Here is an 11,373-nt window from a genome sequence, read left to right as displayed (position 1 = left end):
TCAGATAGCAAAAGTTTGAAGGGTTGGGCACTTGAGCATGGACTACTGGCTTTGCCTTTGCTGTAGCTCCAGTAAATTCCATGGAGAGTTCTCAAATTCATTATCCTTCTTGAAGATCAGGACTTCTGACAGCTGTAGAATTGCTGAGGAGCTTCCAATATTATCAAGGACTTCCCAGCATCCTAAACTGGACCTGGAGCCAGGGGGAAAAATCTTACTGTGGGGTGAACGAGAAGAGCCTGGATGTGGAAGTGAACCCCGTCTGTACAGTGCTGAGCTGCCATCCTGTGCAGGAGCCACAGAGCAGTTTCCCACATCATGAGATTCACACAGATTAACTCAATAATAAGCCGAGTGGAGAAGCCTGTGTATGACAGTAACTGGTTTCTCTCTCACACAGCCATCCTCGGAGATTTTAAACTTTAGATGAAACTGGGAGACTTGTTGGTAGTCCTCTGAATCTGAATTTTCCTCTTCATTTGGTACTTGCAGCTCCTTTATTAAAGGAGAGGCAGTTAAAAAAAATCCAGAGCCATGACTTGAAAAGATGCATTCCCTCAACAGGCATTGCCACTGATCTGATCGGAGTAGCCAGGAACCGCCTCTTTGGAGAGAAGACTCTGGGTGCAGTGATCTGTGTTGCAGTTAAACTTCCAGCTGTGCACGAATGGAGAGAGGGATATGCCCTGCGGCAGGTGGAGGAAGCAAGCAGCCGATTCAATGTGAATGATAGAGCAAGCTTCAACTTTATTGAAAGAAATCACACCTTATATAAGCACTCTACAATAATCATGCATACTACTCACAAATCTATTGGATACATGTAAAAGGCTACATTATAGTATCCCAGCCCCTTGTGGTATTTCAGGTATGCATAAACACCTTCCCTCTTCTGAACCTGTTTTTCTCCCAGGGCTGTTTTTTCTATCACCCCCAAGGTCATAATGTACCTCAGTTTCTCTCTTTGTTAACATAACAGTCCTTTGTTAGCATAACTGTACCCTGAGTTTTTTCCTCTGTTTACCTCAGGTGGCTGCGACCAGCTCCTGCAGGGAGCTGTGGCCTTGCTCTCTGCAAGCCGTTCTCCAACACTGCCCCACTTGTTTCATGCTCTGTTTTCACGGCTACAACTATTTCCTGAAATCGCATGAGCACATGATGGTAAATGCCCAACTGTGCTGAAGTGAAGGATGTCACAGAAATAAGGATTTCATCACCACTGCTTGGTTTAGCTGAACTCCTGGAGATACCCTGGAATAATTCAGGCCATTTAGGAGACCTGTGCATTTACATACTCCCTTAATCTCTGTACACACCAGCTAAAGAAAATAATCCCTCTGACTCTCCCGTGCTAGTACCGTGTGTCACATCCTGCTCAGACGAGGCGGACAAGTGACTCAGATTCGCAAATCCCCATTTGGAGCAGACAACAAGTCTCCAAGTCCAAGCATTTATTAACTAACCACAATGTACTAATTGAGCACATGATAATTGGCTAAGTACATAGCAAGTTGTGGCGAGCAATACAATATGCCTTGGATTTCTTAATGGAAAAAGGAAAAGAGGGAGATAGAGGGAATGGGGGAATACAGATCACCGGTCTGGGTTCCTGCGCTGATGCCGCCAGTGAGGGTTCCAGGAGGCGGCATCAGTTTTCTTCGCTTCACTGCTTTCTCCAGGCAGTCGGGGGCAGAGAGAGGGCAGAGAGGAGGGCCGAGAGCCCCTTTATTCCCCCTCTTGATTTATACCCACTTTCCTTGTGTCCGTCCCCTAGGTCGACCCACATAGCTACGTATCCCATGTACGGGGAGGGGTAAGGTGTTTCATGGGATGATGTAATTAGCATGATCATGACAGCCCTCGTTAGCATATTGAGGGGTGTTAACTTTAATATGCATTTCGTGGATAATGAAGCAAAGTTCATTAACCGGACACATGGCCCTTGAAATCTGCCCAGGTGCCCCAGGGCAGAGCCGTCCTGTCCCCACAGGGCTCTCTCCCCCAGATACATCAGGCAGCGTTATCAGCTTCAGCCTCCACAGCATGCACCCTTTGACTCAGAGTTTTGTCTTGCCAGTGTTTGAGGCATTTCTTCAATCAGCCTCAACTTTTGCTTTCCCAGGCTGTTTGTCTTAGTTTCTCACAGGTCTGGTTTCTCATCTCTCACACCGTTTTTCCTGTCAATTGACTATTTGATGTTCGTTCTCTATTTGCACCCTCACCAACTGCTGAGGGCTCAGTGCAGCACTCACCACTGTCCTGGGCCAGCAGCCATGCTGGTACCAGCCAACTCTGTGCCATGCTCTTCCATGTCAGGTTGTCCCTCCCTACTGTGCCTAGACGCTGTGCAGCCACTTCTGCACTGATATGGAGCAAACAGAGATGCAACCAGTCCAGCCCTGAGGTGGAAAGAGGCAGTGGCATGCTAAAGGAGCACAGAGGCTCTTTGAAACTGGGGGATGTTCTGTATTCATATTATTCCATATGCTTTCAGATCACCACAGATGCCTTTGTACTAGGGTAGCATAAAACAGCCCTAAGTGGTATTGTAGCTTCCCAGGTCCCAGCAGCCACTGAATATAGAAGAGCAAGTGTTCCTTCATTGTTAAGCTGAGAATGAAATCTGCCCCTGAATAAAGTTTGCCTTGAACTCTGTTTCCCCTCATTTATACTTCATCTGGGGTTTTTGTTTGCCATTTTTCCCCCCTTCATGCAATAAATCTTTAATGAGTGCACTAAGCACTCAGGCATCATGATGTTTCTAAAGTTCTCATGTTCACTGCATTTAAAACCCAAATCAAATGAAAAAAAATTACTGCTGGAAGGCAAATCCATTTCACCTCATCATAAATGGCCAGCATGACATGGAAAATAAAGGGACTTGATGAGTGGAGCAGTTGAGAAAATAGCAGCAGGGAGATCTTATTTGTGGGAGTCACAGATGGAAGAAATGATTTACTTGTTTTCCGATTAACAACAAGAGTAACAAAAGCTGCACATGCAGCTTTTGTTGTGCCTGCCCTCTTATCTCTTAATACAGTAGTAACTTCTGATAATATTTCATTGCTTAGTCAGCAGTTCCTGGAAACTGGCCCACCTCAACATCAAGGACTTCGGACCTGACCGTAACCAAAAGAGAGTGAAAGAGCTGCAAACTTTTACATCTTCCAACTTCTGGATGGTGGCATATTTATTTAAGTAAAGTTACCAGCTATGTACATGGGTAAAATGTGTAGATGGCCAAATGTCCCTGCTGAAGAAGAAAGTCATAGCTTAGATTTGGCTTGCACATGCCTCTCTGTCTCCCAGTAGAAAATAACTCCTTAAAAAGATCAGGGATTCAATATATCAGAGTATGTTGGGAACAACTAGAGTGCTCACTCTCATTCTGATTTTTTCTGGGGCTGATGGTCTTGTCAGAGTCAGAAGTGATGAAGCTGGTCGGGCAGACCTTTGATTTATTTATTTTTCTTCTCCCTTTCTGTCCCATAGAGGACAGTTGCTCAGCTCCACTGTATTTTTGCAGCTATCTCCAGGACTGAAGTGGTCTTTCATTCTTCCCAGATTATATATTGACCTTCATTTCTCCTTGCACCATCTTGCCTGTGTATGGCTTCTCCTCTTCCAGCCTGAGGACTGCTCTTGTCCTGTACAGGTTCTGATGTCCTTGCTTTACACAGGTCTTTGAGTACCTTTGCAGAATCACTTTACGGAAAAAGCCATTTGGGGAGAGAGGAAACCCTCCTCAGAAACAGCTGATCACAACAGCCTAAACACCACTGTGAATATCATCCTTACTATGAGAAGGTTTTTATTGCTTGCTGGTCTTGTCACATGGACTCCAACTGATTGCCCAACACGCAGCTGTCATAGTTGGGGTAAATATCCTACACTGCTTTTTCTCAGCAAATGGAGCTGTGCCCTGAGGCTAGAGATCTCTATTGTTTAGAGATACTTTTGTCTGGTTCTGCATCCCTCATGTGATGGATATCTCTGGATATTAATTACTCCTGCTTGTCTTTGTAGCAATTTCTTTCATGCTTCTTTGCAAATAAAGACCGGATATTTATATCCCAATAGTCTTGCTTGACTTGGGAGACTATTAAGAAGTGATATCCTCTTTCATTTTTGATCTCCTGCTCCTGTCAGAGAAGAAGCAAGTGAGCTGGGAGGAAGTCCTTGAGTTTCATGGTGCTAGCAAGCAGTAATGATTTCTCCAGGCTGTTTGTGATAGCTGTGCATCTCTTAAGAGGACAGGTTAAGAGCGTGCCTGACATGACAGTGAAGTGAGTTGTGTACTGCTGCAAAGACTTGCTTTGTACACGCTCAGACACTTTACACCTGATCCATTTCTGCATGCCCAAGATCACCAGTAATGATTATCTTTTTCCACTAAATCTTGATTAGGTTTCTCTCTCCTCACTCCCTGTGATTAACCAATGAAGCATTATCTCCTTCCTTTCCTATGTCCATGCATTGGGGAAGTTGTTGAGCAACAAGGCACAGACATTCAGGAAGGAGTGTACAGAATACCTCTGCAGATAGGCACGGGGGCTAAAACCAGCAGGGGATCCTTCTCTGCCATTGCTAATATTGTTGCAAGCTAATTCCCATGCCAACAGTCCACTGACTATCAAAGGGCTTGAAAGATTTGGATGGTAAATTTGCCATGTCAGATGTTCTGTGGAAGAGAGAGATATCTGAAGAACTTATGTAGCTGGGCAAGCTGGCTCACAGACCTCAGATACTGGGGGACTGCTGGGAGGTGGGTGGTGTGACCTCTGCACATCCCCGCCTTCAGCAGCTCTGTCTGACATCCAGAAAAACAGCAGGGCTGGTTGTTTTGTAGATTTGTTTCAGACCATATTGTACAAAGTCCTTTAGGTTCAAACCTCTTCCCACTAAATCTGACACCCTCCCTTTTGTCTGTGTTGATCAGTGAAGCTTTCTCTCTCTCCCTTTCTTCATTCATGCAGTATGGAAGTTGTTAAGCAGTGAACCACAGACATACAGGAATGGAATCAAGGAAAACTAATGGCAATATTTCAGAAATTCCAGCTATCCAGAATTGCTTGATAAAATCATTGTTCTTGGTCTGATTACCAATAACATCAAAACTAACTCTAAAGCCCCAGGTGGTGTGAAGGCTCTCGATCCCAGAGGGAATGTGTTTCAGCAGGCTCAGCCTCGTGGGATTGATTCCCACCCCCTAGAATTTTGCTAGAGGGAAATAATGGGAAATATTATTTGGGGGCTTATTTTTACCCTTGTTTGCATCATGCTGACCCAAATTATAGAAGCAATGTGAAAATCAGGCAGTCTTTTTTCTGCTCCATGCATTGAGTACAATAGCAACTTTTTTATGTTAACTCTTAAAACCTCTGCTAACTTTTCAGAACAGCTTCTATATTTTTCAATAATTTTGCCAGTTTTTCATTATTGTTTTGACCTGTCTATAAAGGAGGATGAAAATTAAAACACATAAATACTTCAATTTCTGCAGTATGGATCTACTGGTAGATAAAAGCCTGCTACAAATCATTAATTCAAGATGTAGTTTGAGATGCTTTTGTGAAGATGCCACAGTGACACTGAAGCACAGACAATTTATGGCATTTTTAGTCTAGCACAGGTAGCTGGATAGCAGCTAAACAGCCATCTAGACAGCTCTGGATGTGTCACTGAACAGCTGAAAACTCTGACTTTCCAGAAGGGCTTCCATTTATGAAGGGTAGATGAGACAAAACCCTGCTCAGAGGAATCTCCAAGGGCCCTTTGTCCCTCCAGCTAAATTCCCTCATCTTCTTCCCCATCTGTAATGTGAATATAAAGTGTCTATTAGCACCTAGGTGCCCCCCTTTTTTTTTCTTTTTTAGAATGCTTTGAAATCTCTAGCACAATTGTTCTAAGGATGAACTTCTGTAGAAATTCATCCTCTGGGTGGTATGGCATAATAAAACCCAGAAAACTTTCATTTAACTTGATTATTTTCACAGTTACACACACATGTTTTTGGATATCAGTGCTGTACTGAAGTTCTTCAGTCTCTGCCTTCATGTCCCTGAACCAGCCACTAGTATTATTTCTTTTCCTGGTCTGATTTGTATATGGAAACTCTATAGGGGGAGGTAACGACTCTTTTGAAAGAGAAAAGAGGCTTTTTGTAATGATGGAGCATCCATTGCTGTGATTGGCAGGGTGTGTTTTAGTGTTTTGCAATACTGACTATAATCTTTTATTTGATTTCATCATCCTCCTCCAGATAAATCATAGAATTCTATAAAATCGTAGAAAGCACTTAGCTTTAACTGCAGAAGAACAGCCAGACACCTCTCCAATCAAGAAACACAGGCAAGACCTGTGCTGGATGGCTTTCTTAACAGAATGCTACAGAAGATTTTAAAATGTGGGCTTTGCTGTGTTAGTTATGCTGTTTATCTGAAATGGTGCATAAAAATGTACTTTTATAAGTGTGTGTATACACATCTCACCATGATAGTCATATTTAGAGAAAAGGAATGGAGGAGAAAACATTCTAAAGGCCTGTGCTGCTCTATAAACACTGTAATGTTATCAGCGGTAGCTGTAGGTGGATTGTACTATGCAGGTCATAGATTCACTAATTTGCAAAGGGCCAAAGCAAACCCTCTGCACTGGGTGCTCACAGGTCCAGATTCCTGTTTGATGACCTCTCTTTGGGCATGGCTTGGACGGGGCTGTCTGGGGTCCAAACTCCGGTCTCCAGGGGGGCAGAGGTGGAATCGGGTGCTTAGCAGGGTGTGCTGGTTTTAAGCCCTGCTGGGACCGGAGACCACGTTGCCGTTGTCCCTTTCCCACCCTTGGACCGAGTAGGGCACAAACCCTGGGACTGAAACAAGGAGAAATTTAATACAGCAGTGTAATAAACAATCTGAACAACAACAATAACAATAACATCAACAATAAATAGTAATAACAGTAAACAAGACAAAAGATATACAGAGAAATGACGCAATGGACACAGCCAGCCCTCCGCGCGTGCTTTCCGCAACAAAAGTCACAAAGGAAAAAGCTTCTAACCCAGCTGGAGATCCTTTCCCCCTGCTTGGGAGAAACTTAACCATATCCTTGCTGAACTAGGACACAGGGCAATACTGGATGTTGGTTTTGAAGCAACGGTGGCAGGCTGGGGAACCCTCTTGAATGTAAAACTGGTAGCACAGGCTGACAGCAACAGCTTCTGCCTGCTGCTGTAGCAGGGCAGGTTTCATCTGAACAAAATGCATTGTTTTACCTCTATTACCTGAACATTAGTGGTCCTGAATAAAACTGGGGGTCCTGGAGTGCTGAACCCAGTGTGAATATACCATAGCGGGGAGCTACTGCCTGCAGGAGTTTGGACTTTGATTAGCAAGACATCAAAAGCAAAGAGGAGGCAAGGTGATGCTCTCCAGATCACACAGCAGGGCAGGGGCAGGGCTGCCTTCTGAACCAGTCTTCCTTTCCCTGCTTCACTGGGGTGACATCACCACTCTTACCTGGCAGATTAAACCTCTCTGAAAAACCTCTGAGCTAATGAGCACCATCGTAAGGGGATGTGAGTATCTGTAGCTGAAATTCATTCTGACTGAAGTCTGTGCTATTCTTAATTTCTCTAAAACCTGTAAACTGAATTGTGTTCCCCTGAAGGCCAGCCCTGAAGCTCACCAATGTGACAAGAAGCCCTTCAGTTTATGATGGAGTCACTGGCATAGGTGCACACAATTAATTTTTGAACAGTTTAGTTCAATATTGCTATAGTGGAATTAAAATTACTAGAGTCCAAAATAAAGTCACTAAACATTTATTAAGGTAGGAAAGCAAAAACAGCACACTGGGCAGCCAGGAAGTCGCATCTCTACCCAAGGCTCCCAAATTCCGACAAGTAACACAGCATTTTTATCCTCATGGAGGTCGGTTTCTACATCTTCGGCACGTCTCTCAGCTTCTTTTTGTTATTATAATGTCTTTAAGACTGGCGCTAGCTTCAAGGTCAGTTTGTGGGTTTGAGCAAATAGTCAGGCTTTCAGTCACATAACAATGGGGCTGTACATTTGTTAACAAGGAGCTGTGAAGTTGTAAATTACAAAACTAATCTCTTTTACACTCAGGTCTAAACTAAACAAAGACAAAAGTTCAACAGTTGTCATGGTAATATAAGACTGCAGTTTAACAGTTGTCTTGAGACAGTACATCTTGCAACCTCGCACTTAAGTCCTTTTTCTCTTGCCAGACAGACATGACGTTCTCAGATCTGTTGCAGCAAGATCATTCCTTTTATTAAAAACCCCATTTGATCTGCAAATTACTCTTGATCACTTATCACAAATATAATATAGTTAGAATAATCATTACAAAATTCAGTTATAATACAAGCAGGATTTCAGTGGCTGGGTCTTGTGTGAGCTACGGGATAAAAGTCATGCAGTGAGAATAAGAGTGGGAGAACTTAAATAACAGCACTACTGATAAAATACAGAATTAGTTTGCATTTTCACCTTCCATTCTCTTAAAAAAATGCTCAGATTGAACTGACACACTCCCCTGAATGTTGCAAAAATGTAGGAAATAAGCAACTATAAGAAGTTTAATATCATGGCTCTGTTCCCTGCTATAAGAATTGTTCATGCTGCTTTTATTAGAAGGCTAGGCTTTGTCTATCTGTAGTCAAAGAGAAAAATACTTTCTTCAGCAGCTGACAAAGTATTTGAGTAAATCATATGTAAATCTGATATTGCTAGCCAGGATTTGTAGGCTTATGTGGTTTTGGACAATTACATAGAATTAAAGAAAACCAACTACATTTTTGGTGATTCTTTTATTCACTTTAACCACCAGGTTCAAGGTCCATCCATCACAGCAACATACGCCATTCAGATAATCATGCAATGCAAGAAGAAACCATTTGAGATACAAATCTGAAAATATGGGCTAGGTAATATGATCTGCAGATAAATTAAAATTGCTTTGAATAGCTGACTGCAGGGATTTTTCTACACTGAACCATAAATCCCTTCTGTGGGAATCATCATGCTGCATGACTGCTCCATTTAAGCTGCACTTGCTTAACTAGCATTTGTCTCTCTGGACTTGGCATTTTACACTTGTCCGCATTAAATTGCATTTACTGGCTGAGTCACCTAAATGATGCAAATCCTCTGGAATCCAAGTGTATTGCGTTTGCTCTCAGTGGGAGGAGTAGCAGAGTGATATAAACGTATTATTTCTTTCCAAGCTGACCTAAACTGTGAAAGAAGATCTGAAGGTGTACATTTACTTGAATGTGAATCTTCTGGGATGTAGATCCCACTCAGACTCCAGCTATAAATCCAGGCTGGGATCCAGTCTTTGATAGAGACTTTTTGCTTCCATCACAATACCTGGGAGAGGAATCTGTTGTGCTAGCCTCTAAATATTCACTGTAAGCAATTCCTCAACCTCAGGAGTCTGTAATATAACTAAATCTGGAAGGATTAGCCTTGCATTGCAGGTGGAAATCTGGAACTAAGCAAACTAGCAGCTTGCCTGAGGTTGTGTGGCAACTTCACAGGATTGTTAGTTTAATACTTACTCGAGTAGCTCCATCTTGCTGGCACAGGTTGCAAAATAGTTTGTGGAACAGTAGTTTACCTGGAGACTGTTCTGTGCCATCCAGCAGTTCCCAATCTCTGTGGACATAGTCCACACAAGAGTTGGGCTAGTCCTAACTTCAGAGGCAGAGGCAAAGTTGGGAACTGGGGCTTCAGAGTCTGACTCCACTGCTGCCTTCAAATGATTGTAAGCTTTATAGTTTTGGGATTTTGGATCACTCATCTTGGATTACATGGTTGTCGCACATTTTCATGCCTGAAACCAAGACCATCTGAGGACAAGTGAGATTTTGGGAGTATGATGTATGTAACACCAGCTCAGTGTCCAGGAGTAGTTAAAGAATATGAAATGCTATGCATTAAGAAATGAACAATGAAATAGAGTACATCCTTATGTCACCTTATAAATCTGGGGTTTGCTCACACTTTGAACTTCTCCTGCAGTTCCTCTCCCCACATCTGTAAATAGGAATATTTTTTCAGGAAGAGGAGGACAAGAAGGACCACATGCCAGTCAGAGAGGGACCAGGGGGTATTGATTAACAGCCGGCTGAACAGGAGCCAGCAGTGTGCCCAGGTGGCCAAGAAGGCCAATGGCATCCTGGCTTGTGTCAGCACTGGCGTGGCCATCAAGGACAGGGAAGGGATCTGAGCCCCGGGCTCAGCACTGGTGAGGCCACCCCTCGCTGAGTGGGTTCAGTTTTGGGCCCCTCACCCCAAAAAGGCCATTGAGTGACTCGAGCATGTCCAGAGAAGGGCAATGGAGCTGGGGCAGGGTCTGGAGCACAGGTCTGCTGGGGAGCGGCTGGGGGAACTGGGGGGGTTCAGTCTGGAGAAGAGGAGGCTGAGGGGAGACCTCCTGGCCCTCTGCAACTCCCTGCCAGGAGGGGGCAGAGAGGGGGGATGAGTCTCTGGCAAGGAGCCAGCGCCAGGCCCCGAGGGAATGGCCTCAAGCTGCCCAGGGCAGGGTCAGGCTGGCTCTGAGGAAGGATTTCTGTGCAGAAGGGGCTGTTGGGCGTTGGAATGGGCTGCCCAGGGCAGGGGGGAGTCCCCATCCCTGGAGGGGTTGAAGAGTCGGGCTGACCCAGCACTGAGGGATCTGGTGGAGTTGGGAACGGGTGGGTGAGGGTCATGGTTGGACTGGAGGAGCTTCAAGGGCTTTTCCAACCGAGATGATTCTGTGAAGGTGACTCTGCTCTGCAGTGGTTTCATTCTACAAGAGACATCTAGGCTTGGATTCAGCTTGGCAAAAGAGGACTTTGGGGGTAAACGTGTTCTACAAAGATCCGTGATGGAGGTCTGCAGAGTCAAGTGGTCTGGAGGTGTTGGACAGCAATAGCTGTTGTCTTCTAGCACAAGGACTGGAAGCTATCAAACAAAGTTAGTAGCAGTCAGGTTCAAAACAGATAAGAAGCAAGACCTTTGGAAGTGCTTGACAAAAAGGTATTGTTTGTGCAGCAACTGCGTACAGGCTGGAGGACAACTGGGCAGCAATTGGCAGAGATCCATGTAGGATCCACTTAGCTCAGAGTCTATGCCTCAGTCCCTCTCAAAGGACTGCTCTGTGGATTATGTGTGGATGCAGCTTTGGACGGGCTGGGGTCTGCCCTAACACCCCACTCCCTGTGCACTCTTGGGCGGTTTCCCTTCTTGCCGTAGGGACCATTGATGTATAGCTGTGTCAGGAAATCTGTTAAATTCCAGAACCAACTCCTTGCCCCTGCTCCCCCCCCCCCCCCCCCCCCCCCCCCCCCCCCCCCCCCCC

Source organism: Athene cunicularia, unplaced genomic scaffold, assembly GCF_003259725.1.
Source record: "Athene cunicularia isolate RWA unplaced genomic scaffold, athCun1 SCF_6, whole genome shotgun sequence".
Lineage (NCBI taxonomy): Eukaryota > Metazoa > Chordata > Aves > Strigiformes > Strigidae > Athene > Athene cunicularia.
This window is presented reverse-complemented; position numbering follows the sequence as displayed.